At 35.1% G+C, this 18,540-nt stretch overlaps 1 protein-coding gene across 2 annotated transcripts in view; it reads left to right on the top strand.

Annotated features, from left to right (window-relative positions):
* The window catches only part of KYNU (kynureninase), a 2,242,792-nt gene that overhangs the window by 385,499 nt on the left and 1,838,753 nt on the right, over window positions 1-18,540 (top strand). For both annotated transcript variants that reach the window (XM_044074971.1, XM_044074972.1), the window contains exon 2: window positions 11,118-11,195. The gene's annotated coding sequence lies outside the window, so the exon portion shown is untranslated. The remainder of the gene's footprint in view (window positions 1-11,117; window positions 11,196-18,540) is intronic.

Genomic DNA, 18,540 nt, shown 5'->3' on the forward strand with positions numbered 1-18,540 from the left:
CTAGAAAACATAATGAAATAATGGTTGACTGGTGGAAGGCCAGACTATAGAAAGACATTTTGTAAGAATAAGAAAATTATGGTGGAGATGAAAAATCAACTTGTAGACAGATAGCTGAAATTAAAATACGTTCTTTGGTTGGATATGGTAGACTGCAGCAGGGCTAGCCACCCTGCAGAGTGAACATTAGCTCTAGATATGTTCACTGTTGATGTGACACCCTAACCCCATTTCTAAAAGAATGTAAAAAAGATCATTGTGGATAAATGGATAGATGGATGGAAGGGACTTTTATGTTATTCAGAGTCTTCAGTGTATCAGAGAAAGGGGTAACATCATATTTATGAACAGCATTCGTAGCTGAAATTAAAGAAAATATAAAAATAGTATGTTTTCAAACTATGTTCCTCTTAACTGCTGTATTTGAGCTATGAATTAAGAAGTGTTACAGTATTAATTCTGCAGAAAAAAATTATTAACCAATAAATTAAACAATTTGGATATAACCCAATATGCCTGAAAGGTTCATGGGAAGAATAGTGATAACTGTATAGCAAGAAATAGTTATAATTGTCTCTACTTCTACAAAATTATTTAAAGTCCTTAATGTGTTCCTAATCAAATAAAATATAAAAGAATGTAATCAAAATGAAAAGATTACTGAATATGACAATGCCAGTTAATATATTTGTTGTAATATGTAACAATTTAGAGTATTTCACATTAGCAAGATGATTATTAGGATTAGGCAATATAATAAATACTGTCAGACATGTGGCAATACTGTACAAAGGTTTCACAATTTCTTTTATGAACATCTGCTTTAAGGTATATGGCTAGGAATCTTGAGTCCCAATGATCGCTTGCCTAGAGTTGTTTTTATGACCCTCAATTACTTAATAACAATGGGAAAAATAATGAATTGTGGAATTAATTTAAATGTGCCCTTGTCATAGTATATCATGATACTGGCTAGTACTTTTAAAAGTTAGAACACAACAGAAGGATTAAGATGAAGCTAATTTCTTTATGTTGAATTCGGAAACGATAATGGGGAAGTTTATGATAATAGGCAACATCCATACATACAGTTTCCAGTAATCCATTTGTCCTTTATAGGGTATTATGGATTTCTGAGCATATTCCAGTAGCCTGTGGGTGCAAGGCATTCAAATCTATTCTGGATCAGGCAGCAGTCTGTCTAAGAACATGCTCTGTTACTGAACCACTCTCTCTCTCTCAAAGAATTAAACCAGAAAACTTGTGAGGTTGAGTGAGTACACTGCCTATAAAAGAAGGGGTTCACTACTACACCCAAAATCTCGAGATTGCAAAATCTAGAAAAAAAAACAAAAACAAAAAAACCATCTTAAAAATGTTTTTGCAGGGGGGGGGGCAAACCCCCCCGGTGCCCCCTGCAATTTAAATATACCAACTCCAAGATACAACTACAGTGAAAAGAGTGGCAAAGTTCCAATTCCACACTGTACAGCAATCTCCATTCACAGTGTTCGTGATTCCCCAATCTTGAGATTCTGGGTGTCAGTATTCAGAGTCTTGGGATTGTGAAATTTTAATATTTAATAGTGAACCCAAAAAAAGACCTAACTTTCAAAATGTTTGTTTTTTTTTCCCACAGATTCCTTATTGAAGATATCCCCCCATGCATATGCACACACATGCACATGCATATATGGAAATCTAACTTGTCACATTGTCATTCTTGGCATCCAAAATGACTCATTAGATGTTGTGATGCCCATGCACTGGCCAGTAATTAAGGAGCCTCATTCCTTACCACGATCACCAGTGAGGGGTGTGAATATTGGGGGATAACAAGTACACACACAGTAAAGTACAATTTCCATTAAAAGCACACAGAGATCACATCAGTCTGGGACTGGTGTCTCCCTTTCTCTCCATATCCCCAGTAACACTCCCCACTGGGACAGCTATAGGGTCCAGATCTCAGCCTAGTGCTCAAGCTAAAACCTCCAGTGCCCTCTCTGTCCAATCAGTGCTTCATGTCCCTGCCCAAGTAGCTGACACACACACACTCTTTAAGATTTGATTTAGATACAACCACACAGACACTCCTAGGGAAGGATGCTACATGTTCTCCAGCTGTGCCTCCTTTCTGCCCAGACTATAAGGTAGTATCAACTGCCACCAACCATCAATATCAGCTACTATAAGGCCCTCCCCAAAGGGTGACCAATTGTACTGTGTAATATTACTGTTATCCAAATAGTAAGTGTGACTGAGCAGCAAGACTATTGGAGTGGCTTGGAAAGTATCACCAAATGCATGTGAGTACTCTCTAAGAGCTTAAATTATCTCTACACAAAGCAGTCACAGGTGAAAGGTTTAAAATATTTAATAATAAGTAATAAAAACACAAGACAAATCTCATCAATTCAGCACAGTGTTAATCAAGAGTTCAGAAATCACAGGAACTTTAAAACAATATTGTAGGATAGTCTGCCGTAAATATAGAAAACAGCTAGAAATCTGGCTAAATTTCTATCTAACTCTAAGAGGAACTATGTCCTAAATAACATTACTCACAAGACAAAGTGCTGGTGAGTTGTTGTCAGCTTCAGACAAAATCCAAAATGCTCAATCTTTCTTTCTGAGAAAGTCTTAAATTGATAACATCTTGTACTGCTGAGTCATTTCACATTACATCATTTTTATCAATTCTCTTTTATTTCCCAGACTAAAAGAAACTGAAAATTTACATTTTTTTTGTAAGTTGCACCTGTCCAGGGAGCCACAGCAATAAACGACACTTTTACATATAAAACCTAGTAATTATCTCTGTCTTAATAACAATACAAAGAATTTACTAGCCCATACATCCTGTCTCCGAGCTTGAGATCAAACAAAGTTGTAATTCTTTACTTAGCTTTCGTCCAGCAGGGTGCACTGTGGTTATATTTTTGAAGTTCAGTACAACATATAATTTAGTCATAACACATAGTTCTCTTTACATTTATAAAACAAGCTTTTGGATTATATTAATATCTACAAATGAAATTTTACTTATTATTTACAAAATTCTATCTAGCTAGGCTGTCAGCCTTTACACATGTCATTAAGTAATGATTGAAAAATCAGTGGCATTTTTTAAATGTTTGAAGGCAAAGAATGTGCAATATGTGAATTTCTTAGGTCAGGTGGCACGATGCCAGGGTAATCCTATGAGCTAGGCTTGTAAAGGCTCCAGGGCTATTAGCCTACTACACACCTATGAACCTACAAGACAGGGATGATAAAAAATTGTTCTGTAATATGAAAATGTGAATTATAATCACAATTCTTTGGGTGATGAATGATATCCTGTATCCACTCAGGTAAATTCCAAGCCTAATTTATCCTTACTATGTAATAATATAAACTCCCAAAAGAAAAATATACTAATAAACTTTGTTTAGGGAGCCACTTATCTTAATTTTACAGTGACAGAAAGTTCATAATTGTATTATCATAAAGAACCAACCAGTTCTGCACTATTTTATATATTTTTCAGCAAGGGCAGTATAACTCATTGATATTCATTGCTAAAAACCAGCATGCATTCTGTGAAAAGTACAGTGGATCAGAATGGATTCTTTCACAGTACTGTATATCAGTATTACAAAAAAGAACTGCAACATTTTGATTACGTGTACTTTTAAGTTAAAATGCTTGTTATAATTCAGGCATTTTGTAATACAATACTATTCATTAGTCAGACTACTTATGCAACAATTAAACATCCATTCATTTATCTGTTTTCTGTATCCTCCTTATTCAGTTCAGTGATGGCTTAAGCCTGTTTTGACAAATGACAGGTAAAAGACAGAAGCCAGATTCACATCAGGGTAACAATCCATTGCTGGACATCCTAGTTTTTACAGCCACACTCGTATGCAAAAAATGTACTAGTATGAAATCAATAATACTCCACCTGCCTGTATGTCTTTGGAATGTGAGAAGAAACCAGAGTTTTACAAAATGTATAACTGTGGGGAGAACTTATAACTCCACATAGTAGGCATACCAACTAAAAATCAAACAAAGAGTTAAGGGCTGTAATGCTGAATGCTGCACCATTGTGCTCTTCTAATAAATAATCCACATTGCATTTAATGTGTTCACTTAGCTAACAATAGTCAGTTGTGACCTTTCAGCATTCTGAGTTCAGGCTTCCAAATCATTTGCCTCTTTATACTATTTAGCCTTGAAAGCTTCTTCAATATGTGCAAGAAGATAGTCTGAAGAATGACTGAAACATTCACACTATATCTAATCAAATAAAGAGGAAGATTATAGTTTTCAAAGATGACAACAGGAGCAGGATGTTGACCTCAAGGTGGACTTCATTATTGCAGAAGTTATGGTGGGTAAGAAGGGTGGAGGGGAAGTTTGAAGAAAGCTTGATGAGTTCCTTAAGTAAGGCAGAGTTAATACAAGGATGTGAGTAGGAACAGCCATGCTACATTCCTACAACATATCGTAAGGACTTTGTAACAACATTTTAATTTATTTAAAAAAATAGTATTCCAAGAGGATATCTAATTTCTTGGTTTTCCCTTTCTTATTTTCTACAGCTGTGTAACAGTTATTTAGCTACACTTTTATTTATTTTAATTATTTATTTAACATTTATTGTTTAGCAGGAAAGTCCGACTGGGTCAGGAACCCATTTTCAGCAGAGCCAGTGGAGGATTAGTTGTGTAGCATTCTTTAGCAATTCTCTCCTCCAAGATTTTATCATTGGACTTGCAAAGTATTTCCTTTTGTTCAGTGTGGAGAATTTAGAGGCATTTTTTAAAAGGTCTGCAAGCAAGAAATGAAGTAATGCTGATGAGGTATAATTTCAGTGTTTCTGAGCATTCAGACCTAATGGGGTGGAAACAGTGGTGACATCACACAGATAGGCATGTCTAAATAAAGCAGACATGTAGTGAAGCCAGCAGACTTACAGTCATTACATGTATGGATACTAACAAAAGAGGAAAGTGTTTATCAATGCTCTCTCCTTATCTCTCTTGATATATATATATGTATATAAAGGCAATTCCAGGAAATTATAACAGAATAGTCTAACATTCCTGTGATCCTCTCTAATGTGTAAATAGTTGCCCTCAATTAATCAATATGGTGCTTATTACTATATCTTGCTAAAACTATTGAACGTCTATCAGATTCATTCAGTTTCAGCACTGTTCTCTGCTTTCTCCAGGAAGGCCCTTGCGTGCATCTGCAATACAGTATAAAATAATAAAAACAATAAAAAAATTGAGAGTCCCCTCCCCCCACACTACTGCAGAGATGATAAAACTGTAACTGCACTGAAAGACCCTTGCAGAATCAATTACTCTTAGACTACAAAAGAAAACCCCGAACAAAGGCTTGTAATTGAGTTACTTTTCTGGCTGTAGCTGGATAACTTCTAAGTATAGTGTAAAACAGGGTCTGAGCCAAACATAAATAAAGGTGATTACAGATAGAAAAGAAGCAGTCCTTTTACAGAAGGTAGAGAAAATAACACTGACTCACTCAAATCTTATTATATGACAGTGGCATGCGAATTCAAAGTTAGTTCTTTATGTCTGGCATGAGTCATACAAAGCATTAATGGAAAGAGAAAGGGTTGAGGGAGAACAAGATCACATTGATACATCAAGCCCCATTGGTAGCCATATTGAGGAAAACAGGCTAAAATTACAAATAAACTTGGAGTGATTTTGAGGTGTTAAAGTAGGCCAGGAAACAAAGATAGAGTAAAAAAAATGTTTTTTAAGTTCTAGGGTGGAGTTTTCCTTTATGAAAGCAAGAGCTACTCAGGAAGACTTTGTAGAAGTAAAAGGAATAATAGATAGATGAAAGATGAATAGATAGAACACACAAAATAATGAATTATTTATTTACATTTACATTTACACAAGAGATGAAATAGAATGTAAAGTATAGGGAGTTTGTTTTAGCAGTATAGGAATATAATAATCATCACTGGTTCATATTTAATAGTGCTAGTGCATTGTCAAAATACTGTACTTTTGCCTTGCATATATTCATATTGTATATTTCTCTCTGTTTTTGTAAGGTTAAGTATCTTAAAACTTGAATTGTTAGGTTTTTCTTATTTTTTAATTATATTCCTGGAGCTTTGCTCCCCTGGTGTCTGCTGAAAAAGGGCTCTGTAGGCCCAGTTGAACTAACCCAGTTAACAAATGTAAAAATAAATAAAGTTTGGAAGTCTCAAATCTCCATTAGGTGCTATGAAATAATAAAATCAGTCATTACTATCAGATGCACTACTTTTACAACTCTTCATGTCCTTGTCTTTAGCCTCATTTAATATAAATGGCATGAATAATCCAAAGAAAAGGTCAAACCATTTTTAAGATACCTAAAATTAAATAAACCACAAATACTATTCTTACAGGAGACTCATTTTAAAAATATAAAGAAAGATGTTTGCAAACCAAACACTTAAACAATACTAGCTCATGGTTCATTCAAGTCTAAAAGGAGAGGAGTAATGATCCTATTGAAGAATAATATTATTTAACATCAAGTATTATATAAGCATGATGACCCTGAGGGATTACTAGCTATCACTATCCTAAAATTCAATCATAACATTTGGACATTTGCTAACCTTTATTGGTTCCAAGGACTGGGTGCTTCAAATGCCAGACAACATCTTGATTTTATTGATAGTATATTAAAAGGGAATCTTCTATTAGGGGGGTGATTTTAACTGTTTATTAGATAATTCTAATACAACAAGCAGATGCCCACTTAGACTTACATCCACTGCAAACCAGAAATAAACAACTGGACAGATTCTTATAATATACATGATCCATATAACTCTAAAAATAGCAACTCACTCTGTTATACACATACTGATCATAGACTTAAAACTCAAACCAGAATAAACAAAGTCCTTGTCTCCAATGTAAAGCATACATCATTTACTATCATTCCATGCCCTTTACCAGACCATGATTGTCTTATGTTAGATATACAAATGGACTTCATTAGATTAAATACTATTGCTAGAATTCCTGCGTATATTAATAAACTAAAAGATGTAAAAACATGTTTAATATCAGAATTAAATTTCTTCTTAGAGACAAATAATAAATCTGAAACAAACATCATTATGGTTTGGGATGGTATAAAAGCATATATATGTGACAAAACTATAGTCTAGTATAAAAAAAACTTAAGAAATGGGAATCAGAACTACAGAACCTACAATCTCAGTTAACCTCTTTGAGATCTAGGTTGCTGCAATGAAATTCAAATAACAAAAAAGAAATAGATGCATTGAACAACAAAATGGCTAGATACTTTGGCACACAAAACAACATTAGCATTAGAAAAAATTAAATTAAATTTGTATGCTCTTACCCACAAACACATGTACAAGTTGGCATTGAGTGAAATTACATCTTAAGGCAAATAATATCTTAAAATTACTACATGAAAGTACTAACAAATCAGTTTCTGACATTGGAGATGTATTAGACACCTTTAGATATCACTTCACCAAACATTATAACTCTGATAATATAAATAAAAATGTTACAGCCCAAGAATTAACCACTTTTAAGTTTAAAAACCATTGCAGAGTACCTTAGCACAAGTCTTGAGAAATGAATAACTCTAAACAAAATCAAAAAATAAAATTAAAAGCTTTAAATCTAACAAGGTTCCTGGCATAGAAAGCATGATAGCAGAGATTTATAAACCTTTTCCTGATTCAATTATATTTTTACTTAATCAAACCCTGACTGAAGTATATTCTAACAATTTGATCCCTCCCTCTTGGAAATGCTCCCTGATTATACCTATTCTTAAATCTGTCAAAGATCAGTTAATCATATATACCAATATCCTTATTAAACGATGACTACAAAATCTTTATGTCTACATTTGTGGACAAAATAAAGGCTCCACTTTCACAATTAGTTCATAACTCTCAAACTGGGTTTATACATAAAAGGCACACCCATGATAATATCAAAAGAATATTAACATTAATAGAATTTTTAAAGAAAGAAACTGAGAAGCTTTGTTGGTAAGCTTGGACACACAAGAAGATTTGATCCAGTAAACTGGGATTTTCTATTTGAAACATTAAAAGTGTTTTTGTTTCCAGTATCTTTCATCTCCATGATAAAAGCTATATATAAAGATAATTTGGCCTACGTCAAACTACGTCCCTTTACTTCAAAGGCCATATCCTTAACGAAAGACACTAAACAAAGTTGCCTTTTATCCCTAATATTATTTGCCCTCGTCATAGAAGTATTAATGCCATCAATAAGAAAAAATCAAAGGCACTAATATTTATAGCAATACAATTCTAAAATAGCTCTATTTGTGGATGATCTTCTTCTTACCTTACCCAAGTCAAATAAAGAATTATTAGAACTGGATGCAATACAAAAATAATCAGGTCTCTATTTTAATAAACAAAAGTCTAAACATCTTATTCTCAGTGATAAAGGAAAATCTAAACTAGTTAACTAAAGTATCATTGGAGGACAAGTTAATTCACTAAATTACCTAGGGATGGTGTTATGCAATAATTTGGAAAAAAAACAATAGAAGTGAATTATAAAAATATAATATCCCAGGAACATACTTACATAAACAGTTGTAACAATATGTCTTTCTCATTTTAGACTGCATTTGTTAAATGCTATATATTGTTTTGACTCTAGACAGCCATCCTGGGAAAAGCTATATCAGACTCATAAACAAAACATTATAAAACTTCTTATGGTACCAGAACAAAACTAGGATTGCATATACTCATTATATTAGATGTTGTGGTTATAGTGGTTTGAGATTTTCTGACATAGAAACCTATATCAAAACATTATTACTTAAAAGTACATTCAATTGGATTGATTCAAATTATAGTTCAAACTGGAAAGATCTTCATTTAGCTATACTACAAAATGAAAATTTACTGTCATGTAAAGTTCCTTCCAATAATCCTTCCCATAAGCTTTGTTTTTTTCTTTGTCACGCTGTTCAATATAATGTGACAAAAACCCACAAAGCTAAAGTATCTAAATAACATTATTAACATTTTTTGGAAAATAATATACTCAAATGCAGATATCAAATCCTGGCTTGACCTAATAATCCCTTTCAAAATCTATTTGGATAAGCTTCATATTAACATCTTTAATGAATGGGAAACTAAAAATTTTATTTGTTGGAAACAATATATTAAAAACTTGAAAACTTTACAACTTCAACAAGTTATTAAAGACTATAACTTACCATTGCAAGATTGGTTATTACTACAAAGTGTAATTACTTACTATCAAGATTTATGTAGAATTATTCAAAACTCATCATATTTAGATCAATATTGGAGCTCTGTTTCTGTATATAAAGTAAATACTATTGTTATGTCTTTTAATTCTGAACATTTCATTTAATAAAGATGTTTATTTGGGGAAAAAGCATTTCATTCAAATAGTTAACAATGCACTCCTTATTTATTAGTTAACTTGTGTTTTCAGATGTCACAGAATATATATTTTTTTCAAATTATTGGTATCCAGACATTTTTTTTTTCTAATCAACAATTAGACAATTCTTTTGAACAAACATGATTTTGTCTTAACAGATATTTGCTACTTTTATATGTTAATTCTACAATTTAGTATTTTTCCTCATCAAGAAAAGTAAAAGTATTAAATATTTATATTATATTGTGCAGAAAAAAGTGACTAGTGTCCAGGAAGTGTAGTGCAAGCTGGGTAAAAATGTAATAGTGAATCCTGACTATGACTGAGAGCTAGCAACATCTACAAGCACTACTTGTGAAGCATTCACCAGTGACTCCTGATCACAAGGTAGTAACTCTACCAGATGCCACAGAATCTCACTAATATTTAAATATGTTATCAGTCTCATGCAGCATAGAAATAAGCTGTATCTTGTTAGTAAGTTATTCACATGTGATTTGAAACATATGGTATACACAGAATCCTTTTATTAGCTAAATTTGTCCACCAACATTCTGTATTTCACAGAACAACTAAACTGTATGCTGCTAGATGCAGAAGTAATGGTCCTGATTACAAAAGACTTGCTCTCAGTTTAAAGGACCACTTACACTGAGAGTAGGCCTTTCAAAATCTGGCCTCTGATGTCAGTCTGTTTATAAATAGGCCTTACACCAAAGTAAGTCACTTAGAGTACGAATACATTTTTTTGGAATCATGGCAGACTCACAGTGAATCTGGTCCCAAGACTGCCATCAATGTGGAGATTGCAGATGATGTCTTTCCTCCATATGACAATTTGATTCTGTTTGCCACACTACAATGTTTTTTATTGTATTGGAAACACATTTAGACAGTGTAATCTTATAATACAGCAATTCACAATCCAGCCTCAATGCAGTAATCCAATGAAGGTTGTCTTGAAAATGATACCTATTTCAAAACTGTTCAAACAGAATATCATCTGCTTTCAAGCATTGACAATTCAGTGCATGCTGTTGTACCTGTCATCAGTGTTACTAGAAAATGTCAAGATAATGCAAATAGTAAGAAGAAATAGATGTGGAATGCAGCAGAACATTAATCTTTTGTACACTCACAGCTACAAGCTGAATTTTTCAGTCAATGTTCAACACATATGGTAAGATATAAATGTTTCCTTTCAGCCATGGCTCAGTACATATGGTATAATACAGCACTTTTTTGATTTTTTTAAATAGTTTTCTATAGGCTTGTATGTATTTATCATTTGGAGTCTTTACTAATAACAAGTATTTCAGACTTCTGGCCATTTATGTATGCATTTTCTGTATGTCTTCAATTCACTCTTATATTTTGCTCACTGTTAGCAACAGTATTAAAGTTAGGCATTATCATTCCTCCTTCCTACAAGCTAATGGATTATAATATTCTTGCGGAAAAAAATAATACTTTTTTGCTAACCTGGTCAGTATTTTCAGATAAATATAACTTGCTATATTCTGTATGATCATAGTTTAGTCATTTCAATTGCTAATATTAATGATGTTTCATCCTCTTATTCTCTAAGTAAGCTTTTCCTTTGTCCATATTTATTTATAGACTGTTTTCTTCAGACCATTCATCGATTTTTATAAGAAGATTTCACAGCTATTGACAGCATTCTCATACTAAGATTAGGTAAGCCACATCTATAACATCTGTATCTCTTGTTATTATTTCTATCTAGTTCTTATGTTCATATCTATATACTAGGCTAATGACTACCGGGGATTTATAAGCCTACTCATGCAATCCAAAGGTGTCCCTGTGTAACATGGGCATTTGTTAGGAGGGAGTAGTCTATTTAGGACATTTCTAAAGATTATGCATTGGAGGGGGTGTATGCTGCTTTGGGCATTACTGTCAGCCTCTTTCAATCAGAGACCAGAGAACCAGGCCCAGGGTGAAGTTCCAATTTCCCATCCATTGGTCAAGGTTACACTTAAATAGAGTTAGGTGCATTATACTCAATGATGAGCCTGATTAAGGGCTGAATAAAGTGGCACCTTGATTTCTTTGCACCTGGATAACGTGACTTTCTTACAAGTTGGGTAACATAGAATGATGTTCTAGCTACCTTGGCTACATGTTGGTCAACTCTTAGGGGTGACTTATTGATGGAGTTATTAGTCTTTGTGGTATTTTTTCCCAAAAGGAACTAAAATGAATTTTTTTTAGCATTGAGTTTTAGTCCTTGACTTTATTCCCAGCTATTTGTCTGTGTTAGACCATCTTGTAAGATGTTTGCATCCTGGGAGGAATCTATGAAGGCTGTCAATTTGAGTAATCTGCAAATGTGGTAAGCCAAAGGCCCTTGACATTCACTTTTACCTCCAGGAAGTGGACACCAAATATGAGTCATCCCAGCAAGACACCCTGATGTACACCACTAGTGACTGGTCTCTTAGTGAAGAGTGAAGAATCACCAGTCTTGACTTCCTGGGTCCTGTCTCTGAAAAAACAATGTATAGTTCATAGTTTGCTACCAGACTTGCAGTCAAGACAACTACTAAGAGGCCTAGCCCAAATTCTTAGTTCCCTCAGAGCACTGTCTGGATAAGTGACTTGTTTAAGGTCACATAGTCATCAAATGAGGCTTAAAGGAATCAAACCTGTACCACAGGAACTAAAGCTCGCAAGTTTATCCTATGCACCAACTGTCAGACAGTAAAAAATGAGTTTGTCTAAGATTTGGACATGGGATCTTTCATACCCTAAGTGAAAATCATACCCCTTGAACAACAGGTGAACTCACATAGTCATTATTTCGTAGAGAAACAGAACAGGGACTAAGTGCCAGTGTCTGTGATATAGATTGTTGTTATATTTAAATGAAACCTAATCTCAATATTAATAATTATCTTTCAAGTGAATGGTTGTGTATAGCTATTAATTACTTGTGTCATTAGCATAAACTTTAGAGACTAACGGTGACAAAGGCTTTGACAAAGTAAGTATATACAGCACTCATTATGCATTTACCAACCTCAGAATAACTCCATAGTCCAAGCACATTCACGTCTTGCAATTACTCTGTTATTAACGAGTTATGTTGACATTGCTCAGGTTTTCTAATAAGATAGCTGCCATGTAGACATTAAATAGTTTTTTTTTGTTTCTGTCACATTGCTAGACAAAAAATTATGGCTGACATTTAACTCCCTTTGCTTTAAATATTGGGTATGCTACAGCGATGTAGTTAGCATAATTGTTAAGGTTTTCATGTCCAGTGCAGAACGTGCAACGTTTGATTTGGACCTTCTGTGTGGAGTTTGCATCTTCTCCCTGTTAGTTTGTGGGGTTCTTCCTACCTCCTAAACATGCTTGATGTTTCCACTTCAAACTCACGCAAAATTTAAAGGAGTCATGAACAGCAGCACAGGCACAAGGCAGTGTCTGTTGGGCTAAGAGTTATATAGACTAACCTTTTTGAGCATTAAATGTATCATGCAGCATCCTCTAGATAGGATAAAATTGATCACAGACTCGGTGACATCAGGTTTAGCCAACTGGTCATGTAAAAATTAGCTTTGGGCGATTTGGTCATGTTGATTAATGGACATGATAAATAGTGAGGTGAGGACCTGTTTTACCCCAGGGACACACGATAATTGCAGGAGGGGTCTATGTGCCTCTCTTGGCCATTTTATGCATGCCATAAAGCTCAAAAGACCTGGGATGACCAGTGTCCACTTGCCCAGTTTGGGTTACGTGGGTTAGCTGATTAGGAGCTGGAAGTAAAACCAATCAACCTGGCAAACACAAGATTAATGCACTTAGTATAGGTTGATTGACATGACACACATTTGAAGTGGAAGATTTACTGTTAAGAAGGAGGGTGGGCATCCTGTGGGCATCCTATGTTTCCAATAGACAAGATGAGCAGTGAAGCAAAGTCACTTGGCATGGGATCCAGAGTCAACTACCCTATGGGGGCTCAGAATAGAAATGGTGTGGGAATTGTGGTGAGAGAGAGTCTTCTGAACACAGTGAGGGATGTCATCATGACAGATAGATAGACAGACAGACAGACAGAAATACCTGGCAATCAGATTCCAATGTAAAAATAAGCAGTGATAATTTCAGCCTATGACCACAGTATGGTTATCACAGTGAGTAAAATAATGCAGGACCTTCTAGATAAACCACGATAACGTGAGTTGGTGTTGATAATGAGGGACATGAATGCTCTTATCAGAACAGGCTGTGAGGACTGCCTGATTTCACATGGGTAGGGGGCAACAGAAATAATAAAAGGGGATGCCATTCTATATATCTGTCTGGCAAATGGTTTGATGGTGACCAACACAAGGTTCTGCAAGATAGACAGTCACAAAATCAAATACAACAGAGGTTAACATGCAATACAGGTAGGCTTCCTCCTAGTAAGGAAGGGGCATTAAGGTAGTGTGAGAGATTGCAACATCTTCCCCAGTGAAACAATCAGCCCACAACTCAAACCACTGGTTGTCACAATCGTTTCCAAGCAGTGGTCAGATAAGGCTCGACATGGAAATTGAACAGAAAGTATAGTTGTTCAGTGAAACACTCACAACTCTAGCATAATAGTTAGAAGAGGAAATAGGTGGAGTTGAAGAAGAATGTTTGTGTCTGAAAACATCATGTGTAAGAATTATAGAACAGATATGCAGCTGAGCCACGTATAGGTTCATAGGTTGGTACTAGGCTATTGACCCAAGGGCCTACATAAGCCTAGCCAACAAGGTTCCCTGGCTTACGCCACCCAAAAAAGTTATTTTCCTGTGCCACTGTCAAGCAGAGACACAGAAGTGATCCCCAGGGTGTATTTCCTATTTCCCATGCACTCATCAAGATTTTTCTTGAGTGCTAATGAAGATCTTTGCTTGACATAGATGGGTAGCCTATTCCAGAGTATGGGAAGTCTCTGGGATAGGAATCTATCCCTCCAGCATGTCCTGTTTATTGTGTTGACAAGGTTTAGGTCCCTAACACATGTTGAGATGTCCAACAGCTCTGGGTTTGACATAGCTTTATATGTTAGGCAGAGATCACCTGGGAGTTGGCGATATGCTACGGAGTAAAGCTGGAGTTTTTTGAGGCGGTCAGTGTAGGGCATGGATATGGAAATAAAGGTACATAAGGAAAGCTGGGGTGGAATGCAGAAGTCCAGGAAGTTAAACAAAGAAAGAAGGAATACAGGAAAAAGTGGGAGACCAAAATGATGGATCAGACATAGAAGGAATACTGGTTGGCTAACAGAGTTAAAAAGCCACAATAGCAAAGAATAAAGCATTAGAGATACTCTACCTGTTTCTGGAAAGTGACTCAGCAGATGGTACAAAGGACATCTTATCAGTTTGCAAGGCAAAGACAGAAATTTGTAGCAAAGACAGAAAACAGTCATCAGACACTCTTTTTAAGGGATGCCAGCAAAAACCTGCTTAGCAGTCCACAGGATATCAAAGCCAGATGGAAAGAACCTTGTGATGAATGCAGAACAACATTAAAAACCACAAAAGAGGCTACACACACACACACACACACACACACACACACACACACACACACACACACACACTCCCTCTCACACTCACACACACACACAACACACACTCTCTCACACACAGACACACACACACACATACACTCTCTCACACACACACACACACACACACACACATGCGCATGTACACACACACACACACACACACACACACACACACACACACACACACACACACACACCACACACACACACACACACACACACACACACACACACACACACACACACACACACACACACACACACACACACACACACACACACACACACACACACACACACACACACACACACCATCCAGGTTACTTTTTTAAAGGGATTAGCATTTTTGTCCCTGTTAATCTAGGACTTCATTAGAAGATTGTTTAAAACTGTGATGTAGCTTAAAACACTTAGTGGCAGCACATGATCAAAAATATCCAACCAACATGAACCATGTGTGTTTAAAAATGTGTATGGATGAATTATAATGTTTATAATAAAACAAATTAACTGCACACTGATAATTTTTATTTCCCCCAAAATGAATGTATTTTTTACACAAAAGTATTATTTTGAAACTACTGCATAGTACTGAAATTCATGGTAAAATAAGTAAAAATAAATCATAACAATTTATTGCAAAACAAATTCAAGCCCAGAAATATTACATTAAAAATACATATAAATATAAATACATATACATATACATATATGATGATATATAAATATAAACAAACGACATACATTTAATTACGTGAGTCAAGCCCAAGTGATTTTAATTTTAAAATGCAACTTATAGAAGTAGACCCATTAAGTGCAAGAAAAAAAAAATTGTTTTTAGCTGCCAGATAGTTACCATGCTTATGAGTATTAGCTCCATGTCCCCCCCTTGATTTTTATTGATCATATCTATAACCAAAAATTGAAATGTGTGTGTTGGATTGTTTAAATAATGTGTTATTAAGACTGCCTTTTCTAATATTACACTCAGTTCAAATATTCTTTTGCAAAATGTTCTATGTTTTGCAAGTATAAAATCCACTTAACTTTTGGCACACCTCTAGTGCCATAATTATAATGGCTATTATGTATTTATAAGTATTTCTATGTATTTTAACATAATATTTAGGTCATGAATATGTCTTGCAGTAAATCTACATATTAAATGGTGGCCTGCTATATATTATATCATTACACTGACTGCGTCGTATGAAGTAGGTATGTTCCTTGAAAGGAAGATTTGATCTTAAGGGAGGGCAGTATCCTAGTTTTAGAATTTTGAAGAGCCCTTTCAGAGACTGATACCTGTTGGGAGCCCTTTGATGTGACTGCATATATACATGGTAACAGCATAGCCCAATTGGTAAGGCATTGGTCTTCTATGACAGGGATTGTGGGATTAAATCCCATCTGGGGTGACATAATGCGGGAGTCAGCATAATGTTTAAGGTGTTTACCTCAAAGACATGGCAAACATAGTTTGATTCTCACATTTGACGGAAGTTGGCTAGGTTTAAATTGTCCTGCAATAGCAGCTAGACCAATGCTGACCTACAAAACACATTATTTTCTGCACTCCAAGTCTTTGAGTACTGTATGAAGAATGTAACAATGGTAAGGGTAACCCCATATTCGGTTTGATGAAGGAGTATATTTTAAGCAATTGTTCTGGTTGCATTTTTTAATACAACCTGAGCTGAGATAGCATCTTACTAGTTATTTTTTCTGTGTTGGTTGCAAAAGTGAGAAATGGCTCAAGGGGAATGGCTAAATACTTAACATCCTGAGAAATTAGAGATAATAGTTTCCATATTACACTGGAGCAAAATATTAGGTAAGCTGGATAAATTGTAGGGTTGGGAAAATACAGCATAGCACTTGTTTTTTGTAGTACCTTGTAGAACTAAACTGACACTCAAGGGCATAAATTTAAGAAATGTTTCTGTAGATCTATGTGTGATATTTTTTGTTTTTTACTATATCATCTGTGTATAATTTGAGGTCAGATGTTGGAAGGTCCTCAGTTACACCATTAATGAATCATCAGAAGAAAGGATGCCCTAGTACTGAACCTTCAGGTACCCCGGTATTGAGAGCACTTTTCCTGCACTATTGGTTGTTTCTGTAAATTTGTAAGAAATTATCTGTGAGGTCATTTTTAAATCATTTCATAGTGTTGTCTCTAGAGTAATGATTTTTCAGCTTTCTGCAGCAGCATACTATTTGTTGACAGTCTCAAAATCATGATGCATATTGACAAAAAAAACTGGTGTGATATGAGAAACGTGTTGTAATAAATAGTATTTGTGTTGGAGAGTAATGCAGTTATGGTGCAAAAACCATTGCAGAATCCACGTTGGTGAGTGGATCATTTACTGTAGCTATTAATGTGTTTAAGTATTTCAAAGATTTTAGTAATGGGGCGACAGTTAGCAATGGGACACTATTATTTGGATTCATTGAATGACAGGGTCTTTCAAATGGGAACAATTAATGGAATGATTAAAGGATGGGGCACAATGCCTGTGGTGAGTAATAAATTAGAAATGTAGGTGAAATCTGCAGCTGTTTTGAGGAATGTAGGGTGTTGCAGAAGAGTTGTTTGGATTGTGCAAAAAATATTATTCTGTTTATGGAGATTTCAGAAAAGTTATAATATGGTAGCATACTCTGCTAAAGGGCTGAAATAAGTGATGAGGTTAATGGATCAGACTGTACTGGTTATAGTTTGAATGGATGATTTCAGAAAGGACTGGTAACCATTGGAAAATGTTGAGGTTTTATTGGCAGATGACTTTGAGACAGGGGAGAAATCAGTAATTTGCCATTTAAGAAGTTCTTTCCAGAAGAGCTTGGGTTTACTGTTAGACATTATTTACTTTAGGTGTAAGTAATGTGCTACAGCAGCGTTTGTAGCTATTCTTGTTGCCTGTCTTAATCTAACTCTGAGACAGATCTGGTAAAGTTGCTTCTCAAATGAGTTTTGCTTCTAAGGTTTGCAGGCATTGTCTCTTTCACCCTCATTTTAGTTATAAGATTTGAGTTTAGCCAGTGGCATATATTTCCTCTGAATCTTCTCTGAGTATATGGGGAGTTATGGTTTAGGATATTTGAAAGAGCAGAAGTAAACAGGGCTAGTGCAATTGTGGGGTCAGAAGTATTGTACAGAGGCATTCAGTACAAAGATACTAATGAGGTATTGGGTTCTTGGCATTTATGCTCAGGGAAAGGCTTTACTGCCACTATTTGAGGCATTAATTACTTATATTTTCAAAAACCACATGGAAATAACTGGGCAGTGACCACTGACATAGTTTATAAAGGCTTGAACAGCAGTATGTCTGTCTTTAATATTAGCAATAATAAGGTCAAGTGTAGAGTCATTGTTAAGATGGTGTTTCTGGGAAAGCTGTTAAGGGGCAGTTTGGACTATTGACACCTATCTGTGTATTT

This window comes from Protopterus annectens, chromosome 6.part0 (assembly GCF_019279795.1).
Source record: "Protopterus annectens isolate FY-2018-M chromosome 6.part0, PAN1.0, whole genome shotgun sequence".
Classification (NCBI taxonomy): Eukaryota; Metazoa; Chordata; order Ceratodontiformes; family Protopteridae; genus Protopterus; species Protopterus annectens.